The 20,069-nt window shown below is 38.4% G+C and overlaps 1 long non-coding RNA gene across 39 annotated transcripts in view; it reads right to left on the bottom strand.

The window, feature by feature from the left end:
* LOC110008286 (uncharacterized) overlaps positions 1-17,598 on the bottom strand; it is a 58,918-nt gene extending 41,320 nt beyond the window's left edge. For 8 of the 39 annotated variants that reach the window (XR_016046681.1, XR_016046656.1, XR_016046660.1 and 5 more), the window contains exons 1-4: positions 17,352-17,574; positions 16,130-16,230; positions 15,933-16,003; positions 11,666-11,746 (exon numbers count right to left, since the gene is read on the bottom strand). This is a non-coding gene — a long non-coding RNA (uncharacterized LOC110008286). Of the gene's footprint in view, positions 1-11,665; positions 11,747-15,303; positions 15,392-15,932; positions 16,004-16,129; positions 16,231-17,351 lie in introns of all 39 variants that reach the window. The other 31 variants (XR_016046665.1, XR_016046657.1, XR_016046664.1 and 28 more) reach the window with 15 other exon arrangements.
* Positions 17,599-20,069: the final 2,471 nt, after the last annotated feature.

The raw sequence follows: 20,069 nt of genomic DNA, 5'->3' as shown, positions 1-20,069 counted from the left end.
GATCTCCTACAAGATCTTGTTCTTCATCTAAATATGCATCAAAGATGGACGGCATATCTCAATCTACATCCAGAAGATTTTTTATACGAACTAAGCAAAAATAAACCTCGATCTCCTTCAAATCATTTAGATCAACTAAATCCTGTGATCTATTCTCCCAAACATGAGGCTCCAGACAAACAAGTGGTTGAAGGCAACTTCATCATTCCGCTCCAACTCTGAGTTGGACTTTGATTCGAGCTATTCTCCATGGAAACCCTCATGATTTGGATCTATTTATGTAGATTCATCTTCGTTTAGGGCACGCTATTGCTAGCCCGCTTGCACAGCAATAGCCATGCATCTCTATCCATCAGACTGTTGATTTCCTTCTACAATTGGATCAGATCGGGATCCCTATGGTTAAGACGTCCACGACTAGCCACCGCAATCTCCAGCCGTCCTCAAACCATGCTCTGATACCGCGTAATGCAACAAGGAAAGGTGGGAAATCGAATCCACTCTTTTCTTGAATATTAAACAAGCAAAATCAGCAATAATGGAGAAAGAATATGGCTATAAATCAAGCTAAGAAAAAAACTTACTTTTTTTATAAAATAAAATTCATTCCCATAACATATCTCCCAAAATGTGACATCCAAACTAATATAAGCCTATGAAACCCTAAATTAATTTGAAACCCAAGTAAACAATTAAAAATCTAAAATACCCCTAAACAATTCTAGAATTTCAAGAATACCCTTGTGAATAGCAACACATAATCACTACCCGTGAGCACATGAATAGTAACTATGAACAGTACCACGAGTAGCACTCATGAATAGTAAATAAAGAAAATATAAAAAAACCTAGAATCCCAAAAAACTTAAAAAATTTAAAATAGACCCTAAAACTAAAATCAAAATATATATTTTTAAAAAATTGAATAAAATAAAAAGATAAGAATTATTTTGCCTCCATCAAGTTGCGTTCTCCTCTTGATTAATTTAGGGGAGGGGCTGGGAAATAAATCGTTTCCTGAACCTTTTCTTTCTTTTTTTAGGATCAGAATGGAAACATTACAAGGCCGATGGGTTTTAGATGACACAGTTTAAAGCTCTTGTATTTTATAAGGCTGATGGGCTTTAGATGATACAGTTTTAAGCTCTTGTATTAGAAGGACTTGTAGTTCAGACTTTTACATTTAAGATTTTTTTTTTTGTTCATACAAAATAGTGCTTAATATACTTGTCGTTAATGACTGACATGGTAGGTTCTCCTCCTCCATTACCAAGGAGGTAAGACACACTAGAGCATACTTTTCTTCACCACAAATGGGCCTTGCTGTTTATGCTCAAATTTCCCTTGTAGTTTCCCACTATATACGATGAGACATCTTAGGGCCCAGTGTATAGAATGGGGCATCACAGGGCCAGGGCAAGGACAAGGTCACTCTGCTTCAATGAGCGATTTTTTCTTCTTGTCGTAAGTATTGCTCATTCATGGCTCATAGATTTCTATATTATGCTTGGCTTTCCATTTGGCGCTTCAAGTTCCTTCAAGCGAACCTTAGCCTTGTCCTCTTCACACAAGTTGTTGCACACTGCCATGAGCAAAGAAAGTATTTCTAATTGTATAAGAGGGCATATGGCACAACACCAGCTACTCCCCTCATTGTGGTCTTATAGACCCATAACACTGCCATTAATCTGTCATGCCAGTATCGTTTTGTATTAGAGATCACTTTGTGATGCGCATTGCATAAGGTTTTGTTGAATGCCTCAACATGACCATTTGGCCTTGGGGCAGTCAATTGTAGAGTATCTCCATATCAAATGGAATTCTTGTTGAAGGCCAACGCTATTCTGACTTTCGAATGGAGAACCATTATCTGAAATTATCCGATCTGGGATTCCATATCGAAATATGGTATGCATCCACACAAAATTGGTAATGGCCTTTTCCAGAACACTCTTTAGCAGAATTACCTTATACCATTTAGAGAAATAGTCTGTAGCCGCCAAGATGATAATATGGTCAGCCAAAGAAGCTGGATCTATTGGACCAACGACAACCACACCCCATTTAGGTAAGGAGCAAGAGATTGCGGTCAAATGAAGAGGCTCTGGCGGTTGGAGCATGGAACTGACACACAGGGGATTTCTTCCAATGCTTAGTACAGTCTTGGGCCATAGTAGGTAAGAAAAATCGTAATTTCCTAATCCTAAGATGTAACTCAGGTCCGGCTTGATGAAGCCCACAGATTCCCTCAAGAGCTTTTTATCAAGAACATGCATGCATCTTCGAATGCAACACAGGAGAGGGCAAGTCTGTCGAAGCTCCTTCGATAAAGGGTCCCATCTATGATGGTGAACCTCATTATTTTTCTCCAAATGAAATCCTTTTCTTTTTTGTCTTCCAGTAGCCCCCCATATTGTACATAATCCATGATGGGTTGTCCCTAGTCAATTGTCTCTACTGGTTTGCAAGCCATGTATTGAGCAAGTCGCATTTCCGCAATAGCTAAGGTAAAAGTCGAAATTGACAAGGTGTCCTGTATCGAGGTTTCAGGCTCTAGACCTGCAGTAAGCATTTCCCTTTACTGAATCTAGACTCGTAATGTCCCCAAAGGAGGAATTGAGACTAAGGCCCCTAGCTCAGTCAAGGCATTGGTCTAGCTGTTTTGGCTCCTTGGCAAATGCGTAAGGCGCACTTCCTTGAAGTTGTTCATAAGGCTAGTGGCATGTTTTTAATATGGTTGGAGTTCCATCTTACAGACACTATAAGTCCCTTGTATTTCACGACTTACGAGTAGAGAATCTCCATTGCATTTAGCGACTTAATTTTGTAGTTATTTGATGTTTTACCTTTTCTAATTATGTTTGTGTGTAATTTTATGGGTTTTTTAAATTAAATTACAAGATATAGATAAAATGTTGCTCTAAGAAAGGTGAGGACCATAAACTTTCCCTTAATTTGTCCCAAGCCTGGGTAAAGGAAACGGTTGTGTTAAATAGGCAACAACATAAAACTTTGCCAAACCTTTCCATGAATATGTTATATGCTTATGTTAGGGCGTTCCCTGAAATCTATGTGTGTACTAGAACTTGAATGTAGTGAGAAATGAGCGATGGTTAGCTAGGGCATTCCCTAAAAGCGACACCTCGTAGTGCTGCCCAATTCAATTGAAAAATAAGCAAGGGTTCTCGCGACATTCTGGAATATGGAATGCAAGTTTAGTAATAATAGGAGTAGAGACGAGGAAGTAGTTAAGTATGACGGCCAAGAAATACCAAAACGAATGCAATTTTGATATCTTGGGTCGATAACCCAGGAAAATGGAGAGTAGAGAAAGGTGTCGCACATAGATTTAAAGTTGGGTGGGCAAAGTGAAGACGTGCAATAGGAGTTTATGTGATCACTGCATACCAATGAAGCTAAAGGGCAAAGTTCTATAAGATAGTTATGAGACTATATTTGCTTTATGGGATGGAATGTTCAGCAGTCAAGAAAAAACATACTTATAGAATGAGTGTAGCTGAGATGAAGATGTTAAAATGGATGAGTGGCAAGACAAGAAGGGATAGAATTTGAAATGAATACATGCAAGAGAATTTAAGTGTGGCACCAATAGGTGAAATGAAGAGACAAAGTAGACTTCGGTGGGTTGGTCATGTGTGGTGCAAACCCAATACATTATTTGTTGGAAGGTGCGAGTTAATTCAAATGATAGACTCAAAAAGAGCAAAGGGTAGGTCCAAAAGGACAAGGTTGGAGTAGTGAGAAAGATATGGGGACTTATGGCCTCTTGAGGGTATGGCCCCTAATAGAGCAGAATGGTAGAATAGAGCAGAATGGCAGACTAGGATTTGTGTAGCCGGCCCCAATTAGTTCGGAAAAGGCTCTGACAGTGTTTCAAAAAGCGCTAGGCAGTACCTAAGCGGCCGAGAGGTCCAGCCGCCCAGCGCCCAGAACCTAAGTGGCCCAATAAAAAGAAAAATGGTAGTCTAAGTCTATTAGTATAATTATATAACACATAATCCATATTTCCATGAATGAGGAGAATTTAGATAGTCCAAAATTCATATTTTCATACAATGCTTGAACCATACAAGCATACAGACAAGAATTAGAAAGTAGAAGCTAGAAACTAAAAATAAGAAAAAGAAAATATAAAAAAATATATAGTTTAAAACTCAATAGTCAACACCACGAGTCAAGCGTCTTCATTCTTCAGTCATCATCATCATCATCAAGATTAGGGAAAGCCTCATCATATGCATTAGATTCGAGGCCATGATCATCTGAGTCATCTCCCTCTTCAACATAATGCTCGTCCTCCTCTGTTTCTTCTGAATCTGCCTCTTTCTCCTCTGCTTCTACCTCCCTCTTACTACTCTGTGCAAATGAGGCTTTGGGAGTCTTGGCTGCTCTACCTAGTGTCTTTTCACCATTTTCTTTCTTCTTGTGCTTCCCTGAACTCAAATATTGTATAATCTCCTCCCTGATAGCCTTGAGAACATTTTTACACGGGACGACATCGCCTTTAATACCGGCAAGGTGTTTCTTGAACCAGTAAATACCCCCAGTAGTACCCTTTCCACAATAATTATACCTAATAGGATTTTCGTCATTCAGATAGATCACCACTTTCAGAAGAACCTGGGGAAGATACTTTCATTAAACAAGGCTCATTTTCTTCCTTTTCTGGTTCTACTAAATTCAAATATTGTCTAATCTCATCCTGAATAGCTTTAGGATCCTTTTTTCAAGAAGCAACTTTCTCTTTAATACTGGCAAGGTGTTTCTTGATTCGGTTAATACCCCCATTGACATCTTTTTCACAAAAATTACACCCACAATTTTTATAGTTTGGTTTCAGGTTATAATCATACATCCAACCCAGATCATTCCTCTAATAGAACCAGAACTAGACTTATTCAAATGACAAAGATTTTGTTCCTGTTTTTGTTTTACTGAACTCATATATTGGTTAATCTCCTCTCTGCTAGCTTCAGGAACATTTTTACAAAGGGCAACATTTCCCTTAACAACGACAAGATATTTCTTAAACCGGTTTATGTCCCCTTTGTATCTTTTTCACAATAATTGCATCTTATGAAGTTTTTGTCATTTGGATTCGGGTTATATCCATATTTCCAACCCAAATCACCACTTCGACTAGATCCTAAAGAAGACATCTCAAAATAATATAAGCAACCTCAAAAATAAAACTTTGTACTTACTTTGATTGCTTGATCTCCAAATTTCCACCTCTGAGATGTTTTCTGGTGCCAAAATCTTCAAAAAGACCCTCTAATAGGCCTAAAAAACTCCAAAACTAAATCTAATCTTAATAGGTGATGTTTGGATCCATTTCCTGAACATTGAGAAACACTTCGATCCAATGAAAATCACAAAATCCAATTTTTTTTTAAGTTTCTCTCTCTAAATCTCTAGTAGGTTTAGGTTCAAATGAACCAAACCCACGCTTAAAAACAATTCTTTTTTCAAAAAAACCACTCAAAGATCTCCTTTTGGCACTCGCCAAAGCGTGTGCCATACCGCCTAGGCAGCCACCCAAGGACCGTCCACCTAATTTAGCCACCTAGGCCTGGGCGATGCGCCCATGCCTTCTGGACCTCCTAGGAGCTGGGCGGTCCGCTTTTCAAATCACTGGGCTCTGACAATGATGATGTTGATGAAGAGTTGAGAATCTCCATAAATGAAAAGAGTCTCTATTCCAAGTGCAATAGCCATGCACAACTCAGTAATAAGAGCTTCGAACTCTACTTAATTCCTATAGTTATGCTCCAAAGAGACAAATATGGGAATGTCCCTTTTTTTTAGTGTAAACAAGAGTATACCCACACCAGATTCTTTAGTTTGTAATCCACCGACGTATATTTTCCAATTGGGATGCTACTCAATCATTAGAACATCCTCGTTGGGAACTCTTCGGCAAGTGGTGATAATTTTGCCTTCTGAGGCAAAAGGAAATTCACTAAGGCTTGTCCTTTTGCCATCTGAGGCATGTAGGGTAATATCAAATTCATCAATAGGATGAACCATTTGGCCAATCGTCCTAATAATATAAGTTGTGCGAGTAAATATTTAATGAGGTCGTCCTTTGATACGAGCTTGACCGGGTGTGCTAATAGGTGATGCCTTAGATTTTGCACTGCAAAGACAAGAGTAAGCAAATTTTCTCGATTGGGAAGTCTTTGAATATGCCAAACATGCGCATATTATAAAATTGTTCCCTAACGTAGTCAAGTGTGGGATTTGAATTTCAAATGTGTAACTGTGCTAGAATTGGGCTTGTTCAACAGCCATAAGCCATGTGAGAGAAGGTGAATGCACAGGTAATCGGCTTTTGTGACCATTAATTGTTGTGTAATGTCCATGCATGTATGTATTAATACATGGGAACTAATGTGTAGCGAGTTTACCAAGACCACTAAATGTCCTTTAATGAGCCATGAGTGATAACCACTAATGATAAGGCGTGGACTTATGAAACTGCCATAGTAGAAGGTGGACCATAAAGGTGTTACAGGGCTTAATGGTCGTCTAATTTGATAGGTGAGCACATTGTTCGCAAAATCTCCTGATCTAACCGCTAACCACCCGGTTAGATTGGAACCAGCCACTGGCCTGTTCCGATTTTGGGCGGTTAGGGTGATCAACCGGTATTTTTTAAAAAACAAATTCAAAAAAATGCATATAAATTCTCAAAAATAAGGAATTTGATTTGTAATGCATTTTTAAATATAAAATATAAAATGGATTAAAATCCATCTTTTTCATTAATTTTCAACTTCATTTGAATATGTTTTGTGTTAATCATTCTTTATATGCTTTCATATTTTAGTAGATTTTTTTTTTTTTCCGTATTTTTTTAACATTTTTTTGACCACCAAGGACTTGCCCGGTTAGAGCGGTTGAATCGGCTGGCATACCGGTTAGGCTGGTTAAACCGCTTCTAGGCCCATGTCCGATTAACCGTTTCGGTTCGATTTTGTGAACATTGGGTGAGCATGTGGGTGGAACTCCATGAAATCACATGTAATATACCAAAGATAGAAAGGCATGTTTACACGCACAACACTCTTGGATGTATGGAATTTCAAGGCCTGCATTACCTATACCTCATTTATATATTGGATTTTGGCATCCATAAGAGCATGGGACCTAGAAGGGACCCAATTTTGGGTGGCTCACGGAGTCTAGGTGGTCTATGATTGCAAGTGTAAAAAAGTCAAATGAGAAAACCTATGCCCACAAGGAAGCTAGCGTGTGAGGACAAGGGCAAAAGCCTCGACCACCACCTTCCCACGATATACATGTGACAAACACAATTTGGGAAGCCTCCTACCCAAAGGAAGTTCCTGGGAAGGACATACACATGTGCATAAGAGAGGAAATTCCCTCAACTATGGTGCTTGACTTGTCCTCGAGGTGCACCTAAAATTCGTTTTAGATTCTGGAGTCCACCAGCTACTGGTCAGCTTCGATGGACCAAGCATAAGCCCTTGTATAAGTAGGTCATGGGTTCGTTGGGACGATTTGAGAAAGTGATGATGGGTTTTCAAGGTAAGCAAAGCAAGACGCTTTGGCAATATGTGTATTTACAAACCTAATTTCTCTTTATGATTTCTAGACCTCCAAACTTTTTAAAATAGTGAAATAAACATAAAAGGCATATTTGGGGATTTTTAGAAATTTTAGAATAACTTTTTAGCCGACAGTAGCCTAAGAAAAATTGTTATAAAGAAAATGCATAACAAGGATAATTGACACACGTGGCCTAAATGGCCAATGGGCCACATTTGTCCAAGATGGCCGCCACGTGGGGACCCATATAGTGTTGATGTCAACTTGACATCAACCATAGGGCAGCCCACTAGTTTTGTCCATGTTTGGTTGTACACTTATCATGAATTTGTTGATATGATGTTTAAAGGGAAAGGAGGACCACTTGACACATGTGAAAAAGGGCACTTTCACTAGAAGGGGCATTAGTTGATATTAAATTGTTATAAAGAAAATACATAACAAGGATAATTGACACACGTGGCCAAAATGGCCAATGGGCCACATTTGTCCGAGATGGCCACCACGTGGGGACCCATGTAGTGGTTGATGTCAGCTTGACGTCAACCATAGGGCAGCCCACTAGTTTTGTCCATGTTTGGTTGTACACTTATCATGAATTTGTTGATATGATGCTTAAAGGGAACGGAGGACCACTTTACAAATGTGAAAAAGGGCACTTTTACTAGAAGGGGCATTAGTTGATATTAATGCTTGTTTTCATTGGTCATACCTGCGAGGCCATGTGAATTAGTTAAAGTAAGAGAGAGGAGATACTTTAGCCTATTTTTCTCTGCATCACATAAAAACCAAGATAAACAATGAATAACTGAGGGGCATGCCCTACCCTTGAAATCTCTCTCTCTCTCTCTCTCTCTCTCTCTCTCTCTCTCTCTCTCTCTCACACACACACACACACACACACACACACACACATATGCTTTCATCAAAATTTCAAGAGTCTCCCCTTTGGTCATGGAATTGACATGGATTAACCTAGACAAGACTACAAAGGGGAAGTTATCTAGGACAATTGTGAGACCAGCTATACTTTATTGTGCGGTCAAGAAACAACTAACCCATAAATATGGATGAGTGGCAAGACAAGAAAGCCTAGAATTTCAAATGAATATAGTAAAGGGAACTTAGTTGAGGCTTCGATAAGCGATATAATGAGGGATAGTAGACTCAAGTGTGCTGACCATATGCAATGTAAACCTAATACAGCACCGGTTAGAAGGTGCAACTTGATTCAAGTTGAAGGCTCTATAAGGGCAAGGAACATGCCCAAAAGGATATGGATAAAAATAGTGAGATATCTCGTCTTACTGAGGGTATGGCCCTTAATAGAGTAGAATGGCAGAGAAAGATTTGTGGAGATCACCCCAAATAGTTGGAACAAGGTCCAATGACGATGATGTTGATGATGATGAACCTAGACAATACCAAGACTAAATGCATTCAAGAGAAATTAAAGGCTTGGATGGGCTGTGGATAGCTAGATATTGATGACTTGGATTGAAGCCTCTTCAACCAAGATCTCTCCTAGATCAACAGTTTACATTGCGCCTTCCAAAAGAGAACCTGCTATTCACTCACCAAATCCTAATTTTCTCCTATAAATAGAAGTGCTCACCCCTCATTTCTCATCCTCTCCAATGTAATATTATGTTAGCAAAATATTGAGTGGGAACCCCCTTAGAGTGTAGCACACCCCCCAAAGTAGTGAGAGTAAGCTTTGGTGCACATAATAGTATACACTTATGACCATGTCCCAACCCATACTCGAGACCAAGTTCCAAAAACACAGAGGCAGCCGCCTAAGCAGGTGCCCAGAACCAACTTAGGGGGGGGGAGAGGGGCTAACGTTTGGAGGGGAGGGGAATTGCTTGTGTGCGTGTGTGTGTGTGTGCATAATAGATTATATGGGCACGTGTGTCAGAGGTCCCACATCAAACACTTGGCGGACATGTTCTTCTTTTTATATATATAGAGAGAGAGATAAATGAATCTGTGAGAGAGGGGGGCTCACATGAAACACTTAGAAGTCATCTTCTTCCTTTTTTTTTTATATAGAGAGCAAGAGCATATGGATCCATATCCATGTATGTGTATATATGTGACTGTGTGTGAGAGAAAGGCCTCACATCGAACAATTGGAAGGCATCTTCTTTTTCCTCTTCTTCTAATATGTAAAGAGAGAGCACACGTGCCCGTGAGCTAGAGAGAAGGGCCTTGAGCCCCTAGCCATTACTATATGCCTTAACTATTACAATTTTCTTTTTGCGTGGCACTAGGCGCATAGGGTTGGGGGCCCCAAATTAGCTTCCCAAAACCCCTTTCCCCCCTTTCCAAGGGGGAATATTACCTTTCTTGCCCTTGGCCTTTTTCCACCGTTGGCTAAGATTCGCCAAGGCACTACCTAGGCGCCCGCCTTGAGGCGACCACCTAGGTTGCACCTTGGCCACCTAGGTGGGCGCCTAGTAGCAAGTATGCCCAAGACGCTCACCTAGGCGTAACCAAGGCGTTTTGGCCTACCGGCCGCTCGAACATTGCTTCAAACTCTGTTTTCACATGAACCATCCACGTAACCCACACCATTCCTTATTCATTCTACATCACCAAGTATGCTCTTGTAACCTTATCTTCAAAGTCCATCTACAACAAGGTAATAATCTCCCTTTTACCTTCATTTGTTGGTTCTCTGAGCCCTCACTTTGAGGGCCCTTACACTACACACTACAGTCCACATTATGGACTCTTTCTCCACACACCACACTTAGGGACTTCTAGGACATCTACACACTCAAATCCGTCCATTGTTGTGTCCTAAGGAGAATTAGGTTGGTTCTCATTAGCTTCGTTCTTGGAGGATTGCAAGTGGCCCTTGTACTTGTGGTATCAAGGAGGAGCATCCGGCATGTGTATGAAGTCTCAAGGAGGTGATCTAGGGCATCCTTGAAGTAAATCAGCTTCCCATGGTCCATGTTCTTTGGTTTACATCATACTTTGAGTTGTAATTGCAAGAGATAGTGGTTGAGGTGTATTTATGTCGAAGTGTATAAATTGTCTTGTATTCAAGCACCACTCTATGTACATTGAGACCGGGCTGTACACTTAACAAGCACCATACTATGTTGAGCACATTGAGACCAGGCTTTACTCCTAACAAACGCCATTCTTGGATAAGGAAATAATGGGGGAAATTGGATTAAATTGTTGATTGTGTATACTATCAAAAGTAGGACAAAGTATTTATTGAGAAATAGTAATGTATAATTTTGTTTGTTTCATAATTAGGAAAACTGAACCGGTCTTGAGAGACGAGAGCCATACAAGCCAAATATACTCAAACCCAAATCAAGTCAGTTTACAGCCAAAGAAAGCATGCTCATAATACATTGTGCCCAATACAATAAATCCAACTTGGTTAATTGACTCTTATGTGACCCAATTGAGTTAGCAGACTAGTTTAGTTAATTATTTTTCTTTATTTTCCTAAAATTAAGAATGTTATCAAAATCACATTGCTTCAACTAAATCGGCAGAAGTTTTTAGCTTCAACCCACCCACCAAAACAAAGTAAATCCAATCATAATGGTGATACTCTTTTTATTTTGAAAGAAATATTTGATTCTATCATCATTCAAGTGCACATTCATATGAAAAAGAATGAACAAAATATAGACTCCACAAAATGAGCAATTCAAGAATATTTCAGATATTCCCAAAATGTTTGAAAAAATTACAAAATAGACAGCAAATATTGTAAATATTTCAACAATACTAGCTCTTTTTGAAAATGTAGACTTAAGTATTGTAAATATTTCAAAACTACCCACTTTTAAATGATATATGTGTGTGTGTGCATGAGTTGAACTTAGGACCGGGTGAGGATCGAACTCAAGACATCACGTTGTGGCAACCACCACTCTAACCATCTATGCCTTAACCATCTATCCCTTTCAAAATACCTGCTTCTACGTACTCTTTTTAGAAGTTTTTACAAAAAATAAACTATATTATTTTAATTCCTCTCCAACATGAACCATGGACTTCCCATAAATCAAGCAAGTAATTGAACAATTACCTATTCCAACCATGAAGAAATCGTTTGTTTTCCTCTCCAAAATGCACCATGGGCTGCCCAAGCAAGTAATTGAACAAGTACCTATCCCAACCAAAATGAAGACTTTCTATAGCAATATTTAACATGAAGAAATTATTTTAAATCTAAATTCATATTTCCTGAATTCTAATCACCCCAAATACAAGAAAAATAAACAAGAAACAGGAAGGAAGAGTAGAAGAAGCTTTCCTTCTTTCATTTCTATTATTGTTATTCTTCTAATTCTTCTTATTCTTTGTTATTCTTTTTATGTTTTTATTCTTTATTATTCTACTCTATTCATTATTGTATTCTAGAGTAGATATAGTCACACATAATGACAGATCACGGCATATTATTAGAAGCCTGTGGTAAAAGGAATTTCGCTCTAGTGCCCGAAAATAATATTCCAAAGCCTCCGTATGTTCTCCATTCTATGTTTCTGCATGATATTTTATGGGCATTTCTAATGATATCAAGTGTTATTCCTATCTTGGTATTTCTAATTTCTGGAGTTTGAGCCCCGATTAGTCAAGGACCAGAAAAGGTCTCTAGTTATGAATCACGTATAGAACCAATGGGGGATGCTCAGATACAATTTTGAATCCGCTATTACATGTTTTCCCAGGCAAAATTGTGCACAAAGAGAGGAGCTAAAGAGGAAACTGCAAAATTGTATCAAAAATCAATTAAAAGTACATGTTTTCTTTGTATGATTCTCTTGTCGAAAACTTCATGTATTCCCAAAATTTTGGCAAAAATTCCTCTCTTTAGATATTCTTTCTGTTTTTCATTGATAAAAAAATTATCTCATATTGCTTTTTAGAAAGAAAATTATCTCATACTGTTAACAAAGGCTTCATGTATTACCAAAAAATTGGTTTCTTTGAAATTTGTTCTTCATCGCAAACCTCTGGAATGCTAGTTAACTTTTATTACCAAAAAATAGAGGAATGCTAGTTAACTGTTATTCATTTCTTTTTCTTGGGAAATTTTTGTTCCCCCAAAATCATAGGAAGAATTTCTCTCTTCCATACCCAAAACTTATGGGAAAAAATATTCATTCTTCTTTTTACCCAGGAAAAACATAGATGACAACTAAGTTTTTTTCTCGATTGAAAAGTTTCGTTTCCCCTAAAATCAAGGGAAAATTTCCTTTTTTGGCAGTAAAGTTCATAATATCTAAAATCATAGGAAGAATTTCTCTCTTCCATACTCAAAAAAAATAGAAAAAATTATTTTTCTTCTTGCCCTAGAAAAAGATGGATGACGACTAGTTACTTTTTTTCTCAATTGAAAAGTTTCATTTCCCCCAAAATAAAGGGAAATTTTCCTTTTCCAGCAATAAAATTCATGAAAGTTCATTAAAAACTGTTTCTCAATCCTTAAAAATGATTCAATTGTAAAATGTCTACAGATTTGTGCCACCACACACTTTATGGACTGCTTTTCAGGTTTGGGTGGAATTTCAGGTTAACACCTGGACTGTGTCGATGGCTTCTTTAGAAGCCGCTTTTTACACTCCATTAGGTGTGCCTGTCAGTTGGGGGGGGGGGGAGAAATTACCAGTTTTAACCCAAATGCAAAAGCACCAATATATGAAACTCACTAATGAACTGACACGAGCACATACAGCAGTTAAACAAGCTATAAGTAAACTTAACCACATACGTTCCATACTGTAATCCAAGCTAGCACTAAGCCTCAAGCACCAATTGCCTAGTCCCTTCTAATCCAAGGTTTCATTGGTGTAAATAATCATGTAAAAGACTACTCACTTTTGCATATAATAAAATAAATAATGAGAAAGTGTGTAGAGCATGGGTATGATGAAGTGAAACTTTAGAAACAAGAATGGCAAACCTTGACTCGTATAAATATTCTTTTGCCAGTTTATATTTTATTTTTGTTTTTTTCCAGTTATAGATGATCAAAATGCCATTCTCAGAGATATCTGCTGGTGCCAAGAAACCAGTATCTCTTCAGATTATGATGCTCTACACGACAAAAGCACAACTATTGTCAAGATTTAAACAATCACATAGGACTACCCTAGTATCATTTCTGTTCATCCTTAAGCTTGGGATGGTGACTACATCTAGAACCTTATATTTGGGGATATATCCATCTCACAAGTGAACATAAAGAAACTTCTCCTGCATTCCTATAGCATTAAAAACCTACCCCTATGACATTCACCATAGGTTTCTTTATGAGGTGCACAAAATAACTAATTTCTTTAATTGTTTGCTAATAGGAGCTAGTGCGACCCACAGTGATCATATCTATGCTCAAACAAGCCACAATTAACATCCTGATAGTCTTCGCATGCATTTATAACACAATCTCTAGTGCAAAAAGGGAGGGATGAATTTGTAGGATATGAAGCTAAGACTGCAGAAAACGATTTCCCCAATTTGTTACTCTGCTGTATTGCATAACCACAGTATGCATGATGGATGGGAATTTGCATCATCACACTCAAGAACATGAGCAGATTCTCACTGAAATCATGGCAATCATATAAATAAAAACGACTGGAATATATCATGTCCACAAAACAAAAAGAAAATTAGCAGTATGACAAGTTTTTGTAGCTTCGAGACCGGTAGTAAGAATGAAATCAAATTGTAGAATTCATCAACTTTCATATATGCACCTTAAAAAGGATATTGGGCATTGGTTAGTTACAGCCTAGTAGGAAAACTAAAGCTAATGATGTTTGAGAGGAAGTCACATGGTCAGCACAACAGCGCATATGCAAGTTAACACAAACATATAAAATGATAAGGATCCAAACCAAACCATATTTTAATGTGTTGACGGTTTGATTGCCAGTAAGAGGCAGTGATGGCTAGTTAGGCCCTGCGATCTAGCTTCATTCTTCTGAACAGTGGGAGGCTGTTGAATAATCAAAATAAAAGACCTCTTGCTTGTCTTTTGTTTTTTGTTGGAATTCTTTGAAAAAACAATTGAATCACTTCTCAATTAGAGAAGAGAAAATGCCTCACACATGAACTATATTTACATAATTATAATCTATCCAAAAGGCCATTGGCCCATCAACATATATGAAAAATCTATGCCAAAAAAAACTCTTATGTAAGGCAATCATCATCCTCATAGAACAAGTGAACCAAGCAGCATGTAAACTCTAGAATTCATTATCCAACTTCTGATGTTTAGAGCAATGTGAAGCCAAATACTCAGTACTCAGATTAACTATTCCCTACATCCCAGATCAAGAGGAAACAGTGAAAAACTGATCCTTTAAAAAACCAAAAGCAATGCATACAGAGAAGCAGAGCATATGTTGGCAAAAGTTAGACAGAGAAGTTACTAGAATGTTATTGCTGCATATGAGGATCGCAGATATGGAAACAACAGTGTTATCAACAAGTATCAGCTAGCAACTGAAGTGAAGTAGCAGAGACCACTAGAGTAGAAATTTCTTGGGTTTAAGATCTCACAGCAGAAGGGGATAATTGCATGTTCAGAACATATAAATTAAAAAAATTGGGGGTTTTAAGATGCACAATTTCTGGCAGCTTAAGAGATCACCCTGAAACCTCAATTATTTCTTACCACAGAGTAGCTTTTCCAATAAATAAAACTCAAACCTTTTAAAGTGCTAAAAACTGACAATCTATTGCAACCCCAATCTACCATGTCTAGGCGTATGCATGCAAACAAACTGGAATTGAAGGCCTGAACACAAAGTCAAACACAGGACAGAGAAAGAGATATTACAGATGACACTAGAGAATGGTCTTGAAAGCTGCACCCATGCCATCCCAATCTCACAAATTCATAATCATATATTGAGTATTTACTACACGAGTTTAGATCCTTCATATTTCTAACTCGTTTGAACTTTGAAAATCTTTCTGAATTCTCCATAGAGATAGACAAGAAGTAGTCATTTTATCGATAAGACCTATCATTTGCCAAACTAGATTACTAATTTGCGCATAGACTCTTGCGACTTCATTGCTTCAAAAGGTCCAAAGGACCCCTCCAGCATCATGCTTTCCATCTCTGGTAATAAGAAAAAATGTAAAAGAAAAGAAAGTACAGCAACAAAAAACAAGCAGAAAGACGGGTTTCTAGAGTACTGATACACAAACGGTATATGACATCTTGTATGCTACTCAATAAGGATCCCTATTTCCAAACTAACCAAATGCATGTTCATATACACTCACATACGCAAGAAAAGAATTGTAGAAAAAGCACACTTCAACCAAACCTGGCCTTTAAGTGCTTACTTCGAATCTTCAATCTCAATCAGAAGTTTGTTCTTTCCCCATCTCACACCATCTGAAAGAGAACAATCGCACAGTTACACTCGAGAGAACCTCACAGGTCAGGTCATGAACCGTTCATTTTTTCAAATAGAAACCACCAATAGTTTACTGTATGCTAAAGCCCATAACAGATCCATACTTAAGCACCATTGCAGAACGGTAAGAGATTAATAGTAGGATGAATGATCTTCTGGGGAGCTCTCATGTTGCAAACTTGCGATACTTCGTCTCTTTCCATTTCTAAAAATGAATGTAAGACATGGAATGAGATGAAAATTACAGCAGAGTCCTAAATAAAACAAAGACAACTAACAAAAGGATCCCGTGATACATTTATAATTGTTAGATTCAAAACTTTGAGATCCCTTAAAGGAAAACAGATTAGAACAAGCACTAGTAAAGAAAATGGCTTCCATGGGGACAAGATTTCACACTGTTCTCAAAAGGTCAAATGGATGCCACTGTTCTGAAAATGGCATTAGGAGTTCATATGCAATGCGAGTTGTGAAGAAACAGAGGCAAAACGAAGTTGTCAAGGCACGCATATCCATGAAAGGACACAAGACCAAGAACTTAATAGATGATTAGAAGTATAAACTAACAGAGGTAAACTTGCAGAGGTACAAAGGGGGTCTCAGATTTAAAACACCAGAGGCTTGCCCCTGCTTAGAGCTAGATGCAGGGCATTTCACATGCAACAAAGTATCAGCATACAAAGATCCATAAAAGAAATAATATGCTATAAAAATAAAAATAAAAACCAAAAAAATCATTGAAATAGAAAAGAAAGTGTAAGGGAGACTTGCAAATGCACAACAACGCGAAAATGAGTGCCTCTTGATTCATTATACACAAGCCTGTAACTGATTTTTCCATTTCTAAGCTATTTCCGTAACAAGTAATGAAATATCCATGATCCAAACAAAACAAGCAAACTAAATCAGTAAGCAGAAGCGATCTCTAACCTACATCACAAAAACAAACATGCATTGTATTTACTTTTGTGTTTTAGCCATCTGCAATCCACTCATGAGAACAATACAAGCCACAACAATCTTCCATTGAAATGCACAACTGCAAATCTAATTCATTCAATACAAAACAATCATCTAGAGTACAAGAAATCCAAATAAGCCTAATGCAAACAAGGCATTGCGTCAGTAAGCATGTTATCCCAAGAAAACGAAACAAAAGCATCAACAACAGCCACTCTGTTTTTCAGAAAAATAAGAGCCACTCCTCCAATAAAAACTCGGAATTGCAATCTACTCGACAAAAAGAGGAAATAGACACAGATATATAGAGAGAAAAAGTGAAGAAATGAAAGGAAAAACAAGGGAGGGAGAGAGAGAGAGGCATACTGGCACCAGAGAGACACTAAGAAGTTGCAGAGTGAATGCAAGCGTAAAAAAGCACAGAGAAGGGGCAAGAAGATAGAGAGAGGAAGATAGATGCGAGAGTAAAAGAAATGGAAGAGAGAGAAAGACAAACGATAGAAGAGTTCAAGAGAGAGAAAGCGAGGGGGGAGAAGAGTTGCAGAGAAACGTTCGGAAAGTGGTGGAGCGAAAATATCTGGGAGTGATGTGGAAGGACGGGTTTTAAACATATGGGAAAACACATTTTTGGGGGGGAAAGATTAAGGTGAGATGCCCCCACCAAGAGCCACGTCACCCACTTTAAGGTTCGCTGTTTTAGAGGGGTACGGACCTGTTTTTGCCCCTTTTGATGGCATCATTGCATACGTATTTTCTCCGGTTCGGCTCACGGTTCGGCGCGGCTTGGGGGTTCGGCTCCCAACCAAAATATCGGCAACTTCTTCATTTTTCTTTCGGGAAAATGCAAGCTAAGCCATAAGCTAAGATATTCCCTCGGGGAGCAAACTGTTCTTGTACTTTACTAGATAAAACCCTAAATATTTAGTAGGTAAAATAAAGGGTTTTATTAGGCTATACCACAAGAGGTGTAGACCCTTAAAGCGCTCAATATTTTTAGACATTTAGATATCATTTTCCTATAATATAATAACTTTTTTTTAGTGGTATTTTAAATAATTAGTCAATGATAAACTAGAGATGTCTAATATAAACAAAAATATTTATTAACAATAGTGGACAATGACATCACCAAAATGGTATGTGACATCACTCACAAGATACATTGATTGTTTTTAACTACCAATAGAATGTCATTATTTTCTTATAAAAATATCTATTCTACCCTTTAAAATGACCAAAATATCCCCTACTTGAAAAACTTTGTATTCCAATTTCAGAGTATTTTAGTGTCAAAAAATATTTAGCATTTTAAGGGTCTATACCACCAAGTGGTGTAGCCTAACAAAACCCCCGTAAATTAGTGTGCCAAAAACTCCACTCATTGAGCGAGAGTTCTTTAATAGCAGCGCCTTCGTAAATTAGGCTCTACTACCCAACACCGAAAAGAACGAGATAAGGGAAGAAGGCATGGAAGGATCAGAGAAAGCTTTTATTTTTGGGTAATTAGATCAGAGAAAGTTTTTGAGAGGGAACACACATACTTAAGTGGATCCGCAAATTTCATATCAAAAAATCTCTGAAATGATTATTTCGCCCTGAAAGAGCATGTCGACAGTATGCTCCCATGGGAGCATATCATGCAGGCCAAAAGTCAAAACTAAATATCATGGTACGCGGTCCCTTTTGTTTATTGGGAAATTTTCTCTATACACCCTAATTTGGAAGATGATTTTCATATAGAACCTGAGTTGTAAAGTCTTTTTGGCAGCATTAAATTTTTCATTTTCCTATCTTCTAACCCCTTAAATGGTTATTACCCACCCAATGTTTATTTGGTAGTAATTTTTTTCCTAAACAAAATACATAGGGACACATAGGTCCCCTCTCATTTCACTCCTCTTTTTTCTCTTTTTTTTCTCCACCTTGCTATGCATCTCTCTCTCACCCAGCACTCGCCCCATACCCTCTCTCTCTCAACCCATCTCTCTCACCCAATCGATCTCGCTCTCTCGCCCAACCCATTTCTCTCTTCCTCTCTCTCTCTTTCCCCATCCTATCTCGCTCTCTATATGGCCACTCTCTCTGCCAACTCTCTCTTGCCAACCCATCTCTCTCTTCCAATCAATATCTCTCCTCTCTCACCCAAATCTCTCTCTTCTCTCGCTCTCTATGTGGCCTCTCTCTTGCCAACTCATCTCTCTCTCTTCCAATCGATCTCTCTCTCCTCTCTCCCCCAATCTCTCTCTTACTCTCTCACCCAACCCATCTCTCTGTCCCCCAATTGCTTTTGCTCTCTCGCCCAATCTCCTTCCTTCTCTCTTCCTCCATCCCATCTCACTCTCTTTGTGGCGTTCTCTACCAACCCCTTTCTCTCTCTCTCGCCTCTCTCCCCTAATCAATCTCTCTATGTCTCTCCTCTTTCCCCCAATCTCTCTTTCTCTCTCGCTCTCTTTCTCTCTTTCTCACCCAATCCATAACTACTGGAACGACTTGTAGGAAGGTCATCTGACTTGTAGGAAAGCCATCTGGTGTCAAAGACGGAATTTGGTGATTGTAAGAGGAGTGCTTGTCTTTTCGGTGCCCAGCCCCTACTAGTACATTCCTCATTGTTCCACCCGTTGTCCAATACCTTTGAGGGCACAAAAACAATCTGATGGGTTTTTTGTTCGTCCTTTCTTGGCCAATACCCATCTCTTAGTTTTTCTTTTCTTCTCCTCATCATCTTACTTCTTGTGGATTGATGGGGTCTTTCTGCTATGGTGATTTTGCGATCGTCTGATTGGTGATGGGATTGTTCTTTGGCTCTGACCAGCTACTTGTGTCTCCAGGCACTTCTTGATCTTCATGTTCATGATCATGTGTTCTTTCTTTGGTGTTTGAGACTTTGAGTTATCTTTCGAGATTCGAGTTATGAGTGGTGGAATTATAGTAAGAGCAAAGACATGGATGAAATTAAATTGGGGTTTGATTACATCTAGAGAGAGAAAAAGAGGGTTTAGCAAGGAGAATGAGATGGGTTGGGGAGAGATAGATAGGGGAAGAGAGGTGAGAGCCAGACAAGTTGGGAGAGAGAGATCGATTGGG

Source organism: Amborella trichopoda, chromosome 13, assembly GCF_054954075.1.
Source record: "Amborella trichopoda isolate Santa Cruz 75 chromosome 13, AtrichopodaSantaCruz75HAP2 v2.0, whole genome shotgun sequence".
Taxonomy (NCBI): Eukaryota; Viridiplantae; Streptophyta; class Magnoliopsida; order Amborellales; family Amborellaceae; genus Amborella; species Amborella trichopoda.
This window is presented reverse-complemented; position numbering and strand designations above follow the sequence as displayed.